Source organism: Myotis nattereri (genome assembly GCF_964212035.1).
Source record: "Myotis nattereri genome assembly, chromosome: 3".
Lineage (NCBI taxonomy): Eukaryota > Metazoa > Chordata > Mammalia > Chiroptera > Vespertilionidae > Myotis > Myotis nattereri.
In genome coordinates this window covers 20,676,465-20,693,711 of record NC_138077.1, presented here as the reverse complement: position 1 = coordinate 20,693,711, position 17,247 = coordinate 20,676,465, and positions in this window count along the sequence as shown.

The window sequence follows — 17,247 nt, the reverse complement described above, 5'->3', positions numbered from 1 at the left end:
ATGATGTAAAGGTGTTGAAATTCATTTGCAAAGGGATAGAATGAAGCTGCCTGCCTATTGGAATTTGACAGAATTTGTGTTCTTACAGAAACCCAGGAGTTTACATTTGGATGTCAACCCTGTCACAAAGTGATCTAGTGGTAAAATACGTTTGGTGCCAAATGATAGGTTATCAGACCAACCCCTTGGTGTCCATGTGTATTTGTTGCCCATACCTGCAATCTTCTTCTAATAGAACTTAGGAAGAGAAGAGAAAGCAAGTTCATAATTACTGTTTTAGGATGGCCTAATAAGGCAGAAGAGTGTGAATGTTACACGTACCGTGTGGTTCGGGGTTCGGGATCTGGAGAAGGGGCCGCACACAAATGAAAGAGACGAGACGAGAAATAATAATTTGGAAATATTGGGGGCCAGGCAGAAAGCCCAGTGCAAGGGAAAGGACTTCCACTGGTGCCCAGGCCTTGCCAACCTTTTATTCAATTTTGGATACACATCTAGCTCTTAGGCAGTTAATTGCCGTAACAGACAAACGAACTTAAAGGTCAGCAAATATTAGAAAGATTTACTCTGAGACTATTTGGTCAGGAAATAGCTTGAGCCCCCATTGTCTGGACTAAACAACCGGTGCATAGCTCTGGCCCTTGCCAGCAGCTCAAGGTTCACCAGCATTCCAGGATCCTTGTTTACACTTCTTTAATAGTGAAGACAATGGGTGGCTTCCCACAGAGGAGGCAATACATCTTCAATTTTACCACAAACTTTCAGTGCTCAGATTAGATTCCAAAACCATGGTTTCTTTCACTTTTTAGTAGAATGGATCAGGAACTCACAGAGTCACAAGGAAATCACACATCAGATGAGCTGTCAAGCAAGATAGTAACAGGCTTGCAACTTTTTTCTTCCTTTTGCAAGCTAGCAAGTCCAGGAAGCCCTCAGTCTCTGACTATGTAGTTTCAAAGTTTTCTCATTTGACTTGTTTCTTATAAGCTAGATGGAATATTCCAAGGCTGAGCAGTGACAGGTGGCTGGGCGAGTTGTCTACAGCAGTGACAATATCCACAAAAGACAGAGTAAAGTTTCTTTACAGAAATCTGATCAAGCCATCTTTCCTGCTTAAAAGCCTTTAGTGCAGTGGTTCTCAACCTTCTGCCCCTTTAAATACAGTTCCTCATGTTGTGGTGACCCCCAAGCATAAAATTATTTTCGTTGCTACTTCATAACTGTAATTTTGCTACTGTTATGAATCGTAATGTAAATATCTGATATGCAGGATGTATTTTTATTGTTACAAATTGAACATAATTAAAGCATAGTGATTAATCACAAAAACAATATGTAATTATATATGTGTTTTCCCATGGTCTTAGGCGACCCCTGTGAAAGGATCATTCGACCCCCAAAGGGGTCGCGACCCACAGGTTGAGAACCTCTGCTTTAGTGCATCTCCATATTTATAGAATAAGATTCCATATTGTTGCATACAAGGTCGTCTGATTTGGTGCCCTTGTCTGTTTCTACAGCCTATTTTCCTCTACCTTAGAATGCCCTTTCCTTCTTTGCACACTGCACTTTTCAAGATGTATCTTGGAAGATCCTGTTCTCTAGAGAGTCTTCTCTGATTGTCGTCTTCTCTTTCCTGGTTGTACCCAGCCTATCTAGAATTACTTGATTCCATTTGAGGGTCTCCAGTTCCCCTCCGTTGTATCAATCTGTTCACATGTCTGCCTCCTCCATTGGACTTTGACTTCTCTGAGGGCAGTATTTAGACCTGTGCCCTTTCCCTAGCTCAAGGCCTGGTACAAGATTCTGTGCTTTTTTCTCCTTCCACACACACAACAAACTGAGACATTGGAGAAATGTTTTCTCTCACATTTGCCTACATTCTCTTATCAATTTATCAAATGTTTACTGGATGCAAATAGGTACCAGGCTTGTTAAGAACAGAATCCTCTGGCATATTTCAACATGGTTCTTTTTGTCCTTCTGCTGCGGGAAACTTGAGGGGATTTTTCTGTGAGGACCTAGTGGAGCTTCTGGAGGTAAAACTCACAAATGTGTGGGGGCCCTGTGACTGGTTCACTCTGGAGTTTTTAATTCTCAGATTGTCCACACTGAGCCTCCAGTAATCATCCACTACAGGTTTTCCTACTCTAGCATTGGTTCCCATGGAGGTGACTGTTCCTGGGTTTCTGCTCTGGTAAGTTGTGATTTTCTGTATTCAAATATAAAAATTCTCTCCAATTTTGGGAGCAGTGGTTTGCCCTGTGACCTTATATCTGTGACAGATCTTTTTAAAAAAGCTGTTAATTTTTCATTTTGTTCTGCTTTATAATTGCTGTTAGAATGGAGTGGTGACCTCTAAGCTCCTTAATTTCAGGTTGGAAACAGAGTCCTGAATCTCCCACTCTTTAAAAGAAACAAAAAATAGCTGACTTCTTGTTCAGTATTACAGAAAAAGTACCTACTGCAAAATCTAACATGCTAACATTGTATTGGGGGGGGTGGGGGTGAGGTGGGTGCTTTCCTAGGGAAGCAAGAATGAGGATAAAGGCAATTGAGGTGAGAAAGAAAGAAAGAAAGAAAGAAAGAAGGAAAATTCAAGAGGATGAGCTAATAAGATTGCCTTATCTTCCCAACACAATCAGCCAGATGCTGAGATTTGCAGGATGTCTCCTGAGAAGCCATATGGAAACACCACACCTCAGAGCAGTCTATCGGAGAGAAGGAATGGTGAGAAATGCACCTCCTGGTGTCCTTCCCATCTACTGTCTTCCAGTAGTAAAGTTCACCTTACAAGGCATTAACTTCCTATATGTCCAGGTTGTAGTATGTAGCCCTTCCAGGCAGCCCCTGGGGCAGCCAGAGCCTCTGGCCTGCAGGGTAGCAGTCACTCCCTGTCATTTGGGGCTAAATGAGGGGGCCTGCAGTATTCAGTGGCAGTGGCTGAGACTTAAACACTGTGGGTATATTTCAGATAGCTAGAAGCATTGCAAATGGTTGCTGTCTGGTGGAATGGAGTAGATCTAGGGTGATGCATAGACTGAGTTTCCTATACTACATCCCTGCAACAATCAGGTTCACTTTGCATTCTGTTATAATATCCAAGATCTTGTATGAGAACAAGATGCTTTCTCTACTTCTTAAAAAAGGAGGTGCAAGGCCAATCCTTGCAAGTAGTGGTAAGTTTCAGTCACCTAAGATTTTAAAGAGGATTAGAAACCAAGCAACAGTTTTCACTGCTGCAGTGGGACCCAGGGTCAAAGCTGATATTTATCAACTCCCTTGTCTGTCACCCATTCTAGTATCTCTCACCTTTAGTCAGTACATCAGCTGCTCTAGGTTGCTTGCTTGTTATGTTGGCACAGTCCCTCATCCCTGGTATACATGAACTCTCTGTTGTTTTCCTTTGTTAGGCAGTAGTGGCTGTGAGTGTCTATTTATAACTATCATTGGGCACAGAATCTCCAAGAGGTACCTCAGTGAGTCCAGCAATGTAGGTGTACATGTATTTGTCCCCATTGTGTAGCAACCACTGGAATGACAGTCAAACCATACAGTATAGAAATTCTTTCCTTTTCTTGTCCATTGGCATGCTGAGTTAAAAATAGTTCAATTCCAGTTCAGTAAAATACTTAATGTGTTTTCTGGGAAGCAGTGCTCCTCTGGGAATCAAGATCTCCAAACCCAGCAGATACAAGGTTGTAGGGACAGAAAAGTACAAATTCTGCAACTGGGTCATTGAGAGTGATGGTGAGAGAGGCTAAGCCGAGTTCTATGCCTTGGTTTCTGGAGCACCTGCTTTTGGATCCATGTACAGGTTCTGAGCCTCCCACCAGGCCCACTTTGATCACTCGCCTATTGTGCAAGCAGTGGGTTGGCCAAAGAGAAGCTGGTTGACACTCTTGAACCTCCTGTGGCTATTTCTATATTTTCAGAGTCACTCCTGAGAGGGACTGTATTGTGACAGTGATTCATTTCTATAGAACGCCCATATAGCATTGCAGCTGTCTTTGATCAAGACTTGGGTTCAAGATTTTTCCTTCTCCATCAGTTGGTTATAGGTAATTTCCCATGAGGCCATAGGTGAGAGCTTAGGAAATGGCACCTATGTAACAGGGGCAGGTGATATGAAGTTCTAGGCCAACAAGTCATAGTTTTTGTATCTTCTGGGCTACTTGAGTCTTTTTTTAAATACTAGAGGCCTGGTGCACAAAATTCATGCCCTCGGCTGGGGGGGTGGTGGGTGTCCTCAGCCCGGATTGCAAGAGGGTGCAGGCCAGGCCGAAGGACCCCATCCGTGCATGATCGGGGCCAGGTAGGGATTGCGAGAGGACTCCAGGGTGTGTCTGGCCCGTTTCCTTCAATCCTGATCGGCTGGACCCCAGCAGCAAGCTAACCTACTGGTCAGAGTGTCTGCCCCCTGGGGTTGGTGCACATCATAGCAACTGGTTGACCAGTTGACTGTTTTCCCCCTGGTGGTCAGTGCACATCATAGCGAGCAGTTGAGTGGCCTTATCATGTTATTAGCATATTATGCTTTGATAGGTTGAATGGCCAACCAAACAACTAGATACTTAGCATATTAGGCTTTTATTATATAGAATACTATTTCCTTAACACAGTAGTTTGTTTCTATGCCTTTCAGTCTTTTTCTGGGAGTTTGTGTTAACACCAAGCTCATGTCAGGCAACTCCAATTGCACAGTTACTTGTGCCATAGTCAGGCTTTACTTCAGATGGTGTGTACCTCCATGTTCCAGACCACTGGATCCCTAAAAAGTTCACTGATGTGTCAGGCTCCTTAATCATCAAGGACTTCCCACCTACCCTCTGACATACATGTGTTTTAGTAGGGCATTCAAAGTACTTGACCCATTTTCCTTATTAGGTCCAATTAGTAAAATGTCAATTAGTATAGAAGGCTAGCGTGATGAACTGCGGAATATCAAGATGATTGATACCATTCTGGAATAGACCATGACAGATAGCAGGAAAATTAACACAGACCTTGGGCAAGAGAGTGAAGATGTACTGCTCTCCTTGCAATATAAAGGTTAACTGCTTTTGGTCCTTTCTGTTGATAAGAATCAGGAATAAAGCATTCAGTAGAGAAAAAGCCCCAAATGATGTCCCAGAGGTTGACTTGGTTTACTCTAATAAAAATCATACCTAAGCACAGAAACTGTCATTAGGGATACTGATTTATTTATAATAATCCACTGCAATCCACCACGAGCCATATGCCTTTTTTTTCAGAGGCCAGATGGGTGGAATGACTAGGGATATTATGGGAATCTCCATCCATGAATCTTTTAAATCTTTGTTGGAACAAGTTTCTGCAATTTTTTCGGGGAGGTGATACTGCTTCTGAGTTAATGCCTTGGCCTGGAGGGAAGATGCATTGCACCTTTTTATCATACTGTTCCTTAAATCACAGGTCAGGAAACCAAATGCCAACTTCTAAGCATGTCTGTGCCATTAGGCATTCAGAGACTAGGGAAACAGCAACAGAGTGAGTCCTTAGATCTATTAGATCCACTGTAAGGTGGACTTGAGTCCAAACACCATTTGTAGTCTGGTATCTCTAAGGTTCCATTTTAACTGGAGGACCATGTTTGGATGTCCGTGTCAGATGTTACCTCAGTCTCACCATTCTCAAGAAGTCTGGATATTCCATTTTCTTTCTTTTTAAAAAAATATGTTCTTATTGCTCCTAGAGAAAGAGAGAGAAAAACATTGAGTTGAGAGAGAAACATGTATCAGCTACCTCCCGCACACACCCCGATCAGGGATTGAGCGAGCAACTCGATGAGCAACTGGATCACCTCAAACTGGTGACCTTTCAGTGCATGTGATGACGCCCAACCAACTGAGTCACACCAGCCAGGGCTATTCCCTTTTTTTGGTGCACAATTATTCTGGCAAATTTGAGGAAGGGTTAGAGAATTATTTGCTATCCTTTTGGTGTCCTTGTGGGGACACAGATTTTCCTTCCAACAATGGGCCCTGGATCTGTGAAGTGACTTAGATCTAGTTACTAGAAATTGCAATTTTCCATTATAATGTCTAACATCAGCCTATGCTCATCAGTGGCCAATTCTTCTTGGCTTTAAAAATCAAACAAAACCTTAGTTTAATGGTTCTCAAGCTTTCACATGTATCCAATCAACCGGAGGGCTAGTTAAAACAGATTGCTGGGTCATGTCATCAGAATTTTCATTTTCAGACAGTTCCAAGGTGATGCTAAAACTGCTGCTCTTAGGATCAAGCTCTGACAACCACTGTTCTAGAGGGTTGTTTGTCTGTGTTACCTTTGGGAAAAACAGCATAAATCAACTGTAATAATAGGTCATTTGGCATTTGGGGCCAAAACACCTTGATTGCCATTCTAAGCCATTCTGCTCAGTATGGTAATTATACTCACCTGGCCTCTGATTTTTCCAGAATCCCAATATCCCCATTGATATTAAGAAGCCCAGTGATATGCCAGGATCTTCCACTGTCAACCCTGGTCTGAAAAGGACACCCAACAGTGAGTTTCTCAACAATGTCCATGCCCCCATGATCAGTACATTTCTTAGTCAAGGGATTTTGCCCTGGTCCCCCCTGGAGAATATACTCAGGTGGTGAGTTTGCATGTCTTCATTCTAATACTCTTTTCTTTCCTGAGCCTTCTGAACCCTTCCTCATTACTCTGCCAAGTAAATTCCAACAAAATTCCTGAGCCATTGTGAATGCAGGCTTTAAGCAGTGATACCAGATAACATTAGGACTGGTAGACATTAAATGTTATTGGGACATCATTAAGACCTGCTAGACATTAAATTCCAAGTTATGGATGAGTTGTCCATTTGAATGAATTCTCCTTGTTCAGTCAAATTCCAGATTCTTGATCTAACACCCTCAAGATCTGCCCCCATTGATGTTTCTCTGGTTCTTTCTTGATATATTTATGATCTGGTCTTACTACTTACCTTAGAGCTATCTTTACCTTTCACAGAATGTCTTAAAAGGACAATCAGCTGCCCTGAGCCTATCAAGAAATTCAATATCATCATAAGTAGCCAGGCATAGCAGTAGTCTCATAATTATCATTACCCTCATATTGATCAATTGCAGTGTCAACTTGATATCCATAAGGCGTACCCTAAACCTCCACCTTATCCCAATCAACCACAGGGAAGAGCATTAGTAATTCTGATACCAAAGCCTGCTGGCCGTCGTCACTACCCCACTTCTGCTACCAATTGCCTCAGGCTGGCTTTTTACAGAAGACAATCTGAGGGACAGCTTTCATGCTAATGTTTTATGGAGGTACAGTCCCAGGGAAGCAAGAGAAAGGGGGAAAGGAACCAGGCAAGGAATGAAGGAGGGAAATGACAAGAATTACCAAGCTGGTCATGGCTTCAGAGCTAACATAGCTGGTTGCTCAGTCTTGTGAGATATTTTCAGAGAGGCCAAATGAAATTACTGCATTTCAGCTCAGTCTGTTAGGATAAGGAATGACGGACAAATACCTGTTGACTCCTGTCTGTCTCCTGCCTTTCATTGTTGACATCTGCTTTCTTAGGGTGTTATCTTCTCCACCTTCCCAGCTGTGTTGTTACCTAGCCTTTCCAAGCTACCTGAGGAAGCCAGAGCCTCCGTGAGTGTAGTCTGGCAGGTGTCAGATGTGGTGATCTCTCTTTGTCAGCTAGAGCTGTACATGGAAACTTCCCGAACAGTGGTGGTGGCAGGGGCGTAGTAGTCGGATATAAAACTGTGGGTCAGGTGTGATCCATTGCTGAGGATGTTATGGGAGTGAGAAGACAGCTATCATGGTGCAAGTGGTGGTGGCAGGGCCAAGCAACAACAGTGCATACACTTGGTTCAGCTCAGCCAGTTAGTGTATTTGTCTGGTCATTTTTAACATCTTCTTTAAGGCCCATTAGAAGCAGTTTCAATACCAAGATCTAGAAATTAATTTTTAAAAATTTAGCTGAATTCCCTAAACTTATGAATTTTACAAAATATTTTGTGAAACATACATATAAATAGACAATATTAACATAATCTGACAAAGGCAAGCATGGGGTGAGCAGGGAGCACAGCAAGGGGCAGCTGGCTCAATTTGGGGGTCGGGGTGGGGCTGGTCAGGGACAATCTCTTTGAGGCAGGACTGGCTTACAACCAGTAGCTTAGGGCCCATGCTCAGAAGTGCCCATGCTGGAGGTTTAATGCTTTGTGGTCCCTTCTTTGAAATTCTTATTAGTTTTATCTTTGGATGTATGTTTTGTAAATAAAGTCCAATGGGACATGGAGCATATGCCAGGGGCTTAGTTCAGATTTACCGTCTGCTGCTTTCCTGTCTTCCGAGGAGGGGTTCTCAGCAGCTCTGGGGCAGAGAGGCAGGCAATAGGGGGTGGGAGGCTGCTTGCTGTCTCCTTGCCCTTCATCCCAAGCATAGACCAGCAGCAGGAAGAGGTTAGGCTTGGACCCTGCAGTGTTTGGGGTAGGCAAGGTGTCAGGTGTCCCCACCTGGGCTGGCAGCACCACAGGCATGTTTGGCAGGCAACTGGCTGGAGATCTCTCTTGCACCCTCAGTTCAGGTACCACGTGTGCCCTGTGTAGAGGCACTATCCTTGGGTTGGGTGGCAGTCAATCTTGACTTCTCCATGCAGATTTTCATTGTGTCTTAGGTCCATAAAATTATGTGCTTAGCCCTTCCTGGAGCTGATGATGCTAGAACTGATTTTTGAAGGATAAATAGAAAATTTCCAGGAGAAAAGGATGGGGAAGGAGCTGGAAGGGTCTCCTAAGAAGAGGGAATAACATGAACAAATGTATGAAGCATAAAATCTCACCACACATGCAGAAGGGGCTTCTTTTCCTTCTGTCACGGACGTGTTGGTGGATGGTGGTTCCATTTACTGAGATGAGGAAAAGGTATGGGTGGGTCAGGGGAAAGACCCCTCTTGGTCAGGATAATTTGAGATTCCCATGAGGCACCCATTTGGAGAGGTCAAATTGACAGCCTGGAGTGTCAGGTAGAGATCAGGGCTGGATATGGGTTTGGGAATGTCCAGCACAGGTGGATCAGGTGGGGTTGCCCAGGTAGAGGATGTAGAGAGAGCAGAGAAGGTTTTTAGATGGTGAGCAGAAGAGGAAGGTCAAGGAAAGGAGATGAGAAACATGCAGTAATGAAGGAAGAAACTTGGGAGAGTGTCATGGAAGGAAAAGATGACAGCATTTGAAGAAGGAGGTCTGCACCTAGTTTAAAAAGCTTTAGGTAAATATTGCAAGGTCAAGCTATTTCACAGAAAAAAATGTAGATCTTCAGCTTTTCATGAACAATTGGCAGGTCTGACAACATGGGGCTCACATCCTGCAGGGTAAACCCTGTTGCAGGCACACAGAGGGCCTCAGCAGAGGTCATGCACTCTCCAGTTCCCTCCCATCTCCCTGATTGCTAGGGCTTGTCAGTCCTCCTTTACCATCATGCTCCCATCGTCAAATGTCCGCGGGAGAGAACTATTTCTCTGTGCATAACTCTCTCCATCACAGCCAGGTAAACAGGAGATGCCCCCCAATAGCCCATGTTTAAAAGCAAACTTGGAGCCCTAGCTGGTTTGGCTCAGTGGATAGAGTGTCAGCCCATGGATTGAAGGGTCCCGGGTTCTATTCTGGTCAAGGACATGTACCTGGGTTGCAGGCTCTATCCCTGACCCTGTTTGGGGTGTGTGTGGAGGCAACCAATGGATGAGTCTCTCTCACATCGATGTTTCTCTTTCTCTGTCTCTTCCCCTCCCTTCCATTCTCTCTAAAAACCAATGGAAAAATATCCTCGGGTGAGGATTAACAAAAAATAAAGAGAGAGTGCATTTCTTTGTGGAAGGGATGAATAGTGTGTGTGTTTAATAAAGAAACATAGCCTCTTCAAAGAAGCAGCCCTGCCTGTCTTATTTGATTGTAATTCATTATCTCCGTGGGTTTTGAGTTGATCCTACTTGAAATTCATTTGCAAATTCAGTTCCCAGGACAGATCTTTCTCAAATGGTTTCATCATGTTATTTTTCCTACTCAATTAACCTCCATGAGTCCAGAATGTTGGTGTCCATGTTTTTGAAACACAGAGTATATGAACTGACTTGAGGATGTTTTCTCAAATAGAAATTCACACTTAGAAGCATCTGTCTCCTGTCCTCTGCTGATTGTCCCAGCTGCCAATTTGGAGCAAAATGGTACTTGTGATAAGGCCTGACATTGCCAGTTCAAATCAAATTCTACCTGAAAGTCAATTTTCTTTTCTTCTTCTTTATAAAAAATATTTTTATTGATTTCAGAGAGGAAGGGAGAGTGAAAGAGAGACACAAACTTCAATGATGAGAGAGAATCATCGATCGGCTGCCTCCTGCACATCCCCTCACTGGAGATGGAGCCCACAACCCAAGCATGTGCCCCAAACAGGAATCAAATCACGCCCTCCAGATTTATAGGTCGATGCTCAACCACTGAGCCATCGCAGCCAGGCACATGTTTATATTTTATTATCAAAAAATTATAGAGGAAAGAAATCACTCATATGTCAAAATTCACCACTTGTTTACAGTCACATTTTTCTTAAGACTTCCAAGCTCTTCAATTTGTTTTCACTCTGCGTTCCTTTGACATTTATGCATTGGATAAGTCATCATTCGGCATTATTCTTCAGGCTACTAGTTCCTTATTTCCATTTTCCTTTTCATAGCGAGATCACAGCTTGTTCTGAACACGTTACTGTGTCAGAGGGCATAATCAATGTGCTGGGTTTCTCACACTTACTTCCTCAGTGTAGCCTCCACCTCCCGTTGCTATTTCAGTGATTGTTTGTGTAATTTACTTTAAATAATGTTTTGAACTTTTTTTGTTTCATTTCTGAACTTTTTTCATTTTGAGATCATTTAAGATGGATAAAACCATGGTAAAAATAGCACAAAGAATTCCTGCACCGCCTTCATCCAGCTCCCCCAAATGTTCACATCTTATAATAACCACAGTACAATGGTCAGAAACAGGAATCAGTACTGATATAATACTATTAACTAATCTACAGCCTTTATTCAAATTTTATCAATTATCCCACTGATGATCTTTTTTTTTTTTTCTGAACCACATTCCACACTAGAATTCCACATTGCATTTAGTTGCATATCTTTTTGGTTTCCTTTAATCTGTGAAAGTTCCTCAACCTGTTGGTTGGTTTTTCGTCTTTCATGGCCTTGACACTTTTGAAGAGTACTGGCCAGTTATTTTGTAAACTGTCCCTCCATTTTGGTCTGTCTCATATTTTGTCATAATTAAATTTAGGTTATGCATTATTGATAAAAAATCTCACATACCTGGTGCAATGCTGCTTCCACTCCGGGTGGGTGGTCTCTTCCACTGGCAAAGAAGACTCATCAGAATTTGGGAGCTCAGTGTCCACAGCTTTGTTAGGGTCTCCCCACATGTCCCCATGCTAGCTTTCAGGATCCCATTCTTTCCGATTCAACGCCCTCACTTTAACCGTAGACACTCTGTGAGTCTGGGTGTTGAACTTGTATTGTAATTCAGCCAATAACATGATGAGATTCTGCTTTTGCTTTTCAGCAATCTCAGCCCTGCAGCTACAGGAGACTAGGGTCCTTCAGGACACAAATAGAAGTTTTCAGGTCCTTAATGTGGTGCCTGAGCTGGGAATTCGTAACCATGAGCTCATCATTTTCTTTTCACTATTTGTCTAACAACATTAGGAGCAACCAGTCAACCTCATTATATTTGTTAGATTCCCAAAAATATTTGTAAGTACCATGTACACACTCAGCTCCTTGCTTCTTATAAGTGGTTGATTAGGAGTATCCAATACAGACATTTTGTGTATCTCTATTGCCAGATCAAGCCATGGACTATCAGTGGTCTCTCTACCACTGGAAATAGAGCCATTAGCATCTTTAAATCTAATCAGATTAGAGAGCAAAAGAACTCAGAATTACCAGAATCAATTCAGAAAATTCATTCTTAGAATTCTTTTACTCTACAACTACTCACAGTACCAAAATATCTGTATTAGTCAGGGTTCTCCAGAGAAACAGAGGAGAGAGAGAGAGAGAATATATATATATATATATATATATATATATATATATATATATATATAGAGAGAGAGAGAGAGAGAGAGAGAGAGAGAGAGAGAGAGAGAATTAGCTCATGTGATTATGGAGCCTGAGGAGTCCAGATCCAGGAGAGCCAATGGTATAGTTTCAGTGGAAGTTTGAGTTCAAATGCAGGAGAAGAGTGATGTCCCAGCTTGAAGGCAGTAAGGCAGAGAGAAAGAGTTCTTACTCAGCCTGTTATTCTACTCTGGCCTTCAGGTGATTGGATGAAGCCCACCCATGTTGGGGAGCACAATCTGCTTTACTCAGTCCATCAATTTAAATGTTAACCTCATCCAGAAACACCCTCACAATCACACCCAGAATACTGTTTAACCAAGTATCTTTGGCATCCCATGGGCCAGGCAAGTTGACATGGAAAATTAGTCATCACCTTTTCAGCAGATCAAGTTAGGAGGCTATGATGTCATTTTATCTCATTACTGGCAATGTTAACTTGGATCACTTGGACCAGAGGTCCTCAAACTTTTTAAACAGGGGGCCAGTTCACTGTCCCTCAGACCGTTGGAGGGCCGGACTATAGTTTAAAAAAAATACTATGAACAAATTCCTATGCACACTGCACGTATTTTATTTTGAAGTTAAAAAAAACAAAACGGGAACAAATACAATATTTGTGGCCTGCGGGCCGTAGTTGGAGGACCCCTGGCTTGGACAAAGCAGAGTCTTCCAAGTCTCTCCACTGTAACATTGCTATTTTCCACTTTGCATACGGCAGGTGTATTAGGGGAAGGTATTTGAGACTCTGTAAATATTCTGTTTCTCATCACACTTTCACCTACTAATTTTAGCATCTATTAATGATTCTTGGCTGGAATAGTTATGACTGTAATGTTACCAAATGATGATTTTACATTGTCATTGTTCCTTCCACATTTACTAATTGGAATTCTGCTCTCCAATTTATTTCCTTAGCTAGTTATATCATTATGGACTCATGAATACATGCATTTTATATTCTGGGTTGTAATCCATTACTCTCATTATTTGTTTTGTTTCTCAACTTTTCCTAGATTTGGGTATTAGGAGCCTCTCTTTAAATCATATTTAAATAGCTTTTCTCTATGAATTTTCTTGTTCAATTATGTAAAATTAGCATGAATAGGTTTCTCTAGGATTATAGCATTATGAATTATTTGCATAGAAAAAGAGTAAGAATTTCTTACTCTTAGAAACATTTAATTAAAGATCTACACTAGGAAATGGGAATTTAATAGCCACCCCAGATAAAAACAAAACAACGGCAACCATAATAACCCCTTCCTCCCCCCCACCCGAAGTTATTTTACTCTTCCCGATCAATCACCATTCATGGGAATTGGGTGGAAATGTTAGAGAGACATTCTCACCAGCTGAAGATGTTATTTCAAGTAAAGTGTGAAAAAAAAAATAAAAACACTGACATTTTAATGTGACTTCTATTGGTTTGACTTTATGAATAATAAATATATAGCATTTAGTGCTCTGACACTCTTAATAGCTTGTTTATTTTTTATCACAAAATCTTTATAGCTGTAAAAGGCTCACCATATCATCCCATCTATATTCATTGGTTTCTTTGACTGCAAGTCATGGAAAGCAATTGTAGCTATTTTATACCAAAATGAACTTATTGAAATTATATAGGGTAACTCGTAGAATTGGGCAGAACAACTAAGGAATCTGGCTCAAAAATGACCTGTGTCAGGGGGGCTGCAGCAATCCATAAAGAACTAATGAGCACACCCTTTGAACAGCCTTGGCCTCCCTGAAATAGTCTTTGTGTGATTCCACTCAAGGTCCAACTATCAGAGACAGAGCATGTAACGTACCATGATTACCAGTCCCCCAAAGCTGGGGTCTGCTTGGGCAGGGATAGTGTCCTGTTTCAGGTTCCCCCAGAGTCTGACTCTGAGACAAGGGTTCAAGAGCAAGTGGTTCATTTGGGAGCTGATCCCAGGAGGTTTATTTGGGAGTGGGAAAGAGAGGCAGTAAAGGGAAGGAAGCCAATAAAGGATGTGTTATCAAAGCAGTTCCCACTTGAGGCAATTGGAATTTAATCTCACAGGGAGACAGCTTAGATCACACACCAGAGTTACGTGAACTGAGAAATGAGAAAGCCAAGATATTTTCCCACTGTATCCCTTTACATGATTTGTTGAGGGCGTCTGGGACATTAACTCTTGAGTACTTCTGGCTTGTCCTGTGTATGAATTGATCATGTTATTGTAACAAAACTTCTTAGGAGTCATGGGATTTTTGCAGTGAGCTGCCTTCTGTGAGTAGAAATGAGTACTGAGAAAACATGGTCAGGGAATGGACATGTCTGCTTCAGTGGTTACCTTAAGCCAAATGGGATGTTGTTACTAGAAGATGGAGGCTAGAAACTGAGCAAGCAAAAATAGTAGTTACTCATTTCACCTTGAATGCAACCCTTTATTTTATAGAAATAGTTGTTTGTAGGTCAAATTGTTATATCTCTATAAATTAAAGTTCATCTTTCAAGCCAGAAGCCCCAAAACACAGCAAACTGGTGAGGAGATTTGGTTGGAGAAATAAATTAATAAAGATGGACACTCACGTTGGGTAAAGTACTGCTACCAGTAAACCAGGCTCCTGGCCATGTCTGTCTTATCAGACTACTAGAGGCCCAGGTAGGGTCTCTATGCCTGGCAGACTATATTTAATTAATGGCATTACCATCTTAAACAAACTACCTCAAGAAGAAATAACTTTCATGGACTGCTTCTAACTCGGAATTCTATGCTTACTTGTCATCTTACTTGCCAAAAAATGTAGGAAAACTGCTCTGTCTTGTCCTAGTGCCAGGACCCAAGGAGAGATGGTAGAACTTCTCCCACCTCCCTTTTCTCCACTCAGTTCATGGGGTGGGAAAGAGACAAACATCCTTTCAATTGTGTCTACCTTTTTGTTTGATTTCAGGTTTTAAGTGACTGTTGATAGTAACAATGATCTGAAAATATGACCTCATAAGTATTTTAAAACTCTGGAAGGATAGAAATTGGTTATATAAAATTTCCAAATTTATTTTAAAAAATGGAGCAAAGAAAATGCTTCAGATTGATAAAGTTGGTTCTTATTTTGAAGATCATAGCCAATATGTGGAAAGGAGATTTTCACTAACTGCTGATAAATATATAAATTTTAAAAAATGCCCGGGGTTATTAAGGATAAGAAAAAATATTCACATTACCTAGCTAAATAAAGAAAAAGTTATTTGTAAAATGATTTGCATTGAAAAATATTATTATAGATGAATTTTATATGAAAATTTTTGTAATTGAACATATAACATTTTATAATGAACACAAGTTACTCTTTAATGAGAAAAGAAAACCATTTAATAGGTTGTAGTTCTTTCACCAATTTTAAACTGCTATATTTACTGTTGTCTTCTCCCCATAAAAATTTTTTAATATCACTCAGATCACATTAAAGTATTACTAATTTAAACCTGGTGTTTAAATTTCTTTTATTTGCAAACCATTAGGTAAGATATGTAAGGGGAGAACAATTTACTGTAATCTTACAAATACTCTTTATCCTCATACCACTAAGCTTTTACCAAGAGGAAAAAAAGCTGGGGTAAAGGGGGATGTATTACATAGTGAATATAGCATAGTTTTTATAAAATATATTGTTTAGATAATTTCATAGTTGGTAAACTAATTGAAACATATCTCTAATATGATATGCATTATCATGTGGTATGTTATATGCAATTGTGGAAGGACAATTTTGTAGCTTGAGAGTAGGACCCACCATTTTGTCTGTTTTATTCAATTTCTCTATGTTGGTGTTCCCCCTCATGCCTTCCTCAAGAATATAATGCTAGGCCATTATATTGGGGATTCTGAATGCTCCATTACAAGATAAGGGAGCCAATATTAAATTAGTTTACATACAGCACATACCACTTAAAGACAATAGATTGAATCTGTATAAAGCAGTAACTACTGGCTGCAAATATGTGCTGGTCCCCAGTGTTGTTCATTTTTGGCTTACTAAGAAGCATATAAGCTGGTGTGCCAATGAGAAATAAAACCCAATTTTCATCACTTAGAAGGAAGCGAGCCCACGTAGCAATCCTGGGCGGCATGGCCTTTGATAGTTAATTTTATGTCAACTTGACTGAGGCATGGGACCTTATTTCTAGGTGTGTCTATGAGGGTGTTTCTGGAATAGGTTCAAATGGGAATTGGTGGGCTGAGTAAAGCTGATGGCCCTCTGCAGTGTGGGTGGGCTTCATCCCATCCATTGAGGGCCTGAATAGAACAAAAAGGCAGAGGAAGAATTGAAGCTGCTCTCGTCCTGATTATTGATCTTATCTTGCCATCAGCACTCCTACTTCTCAGGCTTTCAGACTTGGACTGGAATCTACACCATCAGCTCTCCAGCTCTCAGAACCCCAAACTACACCACTGGCTTTCCTGGAGCTTCAGCTTGTAGATGGTGGATCATGGGACTTCTCATGTGAGCCAATACCTTATAATAAATCTCTATATGTATATCTCCTAGTGGTTGTTTCTCTGGAGAACTCTGGCTAATGTGTGTGCCAATAAAAACAATTCTCAATTTTCAAAAACTGACTTGAGGAAAAATACTAGAAGAGGATAGAACCTGGTCACAGAACTGAGAGTAACCTGCTTCTTTAGGAAGTGCTTCCAGATCTGATTGCACTTCCCAGCTTTCACTAAATCAGAAACCGAAGTGGGAACCCAGAAGCATTTGAGCCATGGTTCAAAAGGAAGTATCTTCTTATTGCCAACCATTCTATTTGAAAGTGTCCTCCTAGACTGGGTCCACCCACCAAGTCACAAACCTGGGTGACTAAACTGCCTTTATAACTGCTAAATATCGATATGGAAATTTCCTTCTGGAAAGTAAGATGTAAATTAGTTCACAAATTCCAGACTATGAAAATATTAATGATTGTGTCTATTGGGTTTACCCAGGCAAAGTAGGAGATGCTGGAATTGGAGAACCCAGAGGTAAAGATGTAGAAATAGAAATGGGGGTTACTTTTTAGGAACCTGGTGAGCTGGACTGTCAGTTTTTCAGACTGGTACCTGACATTC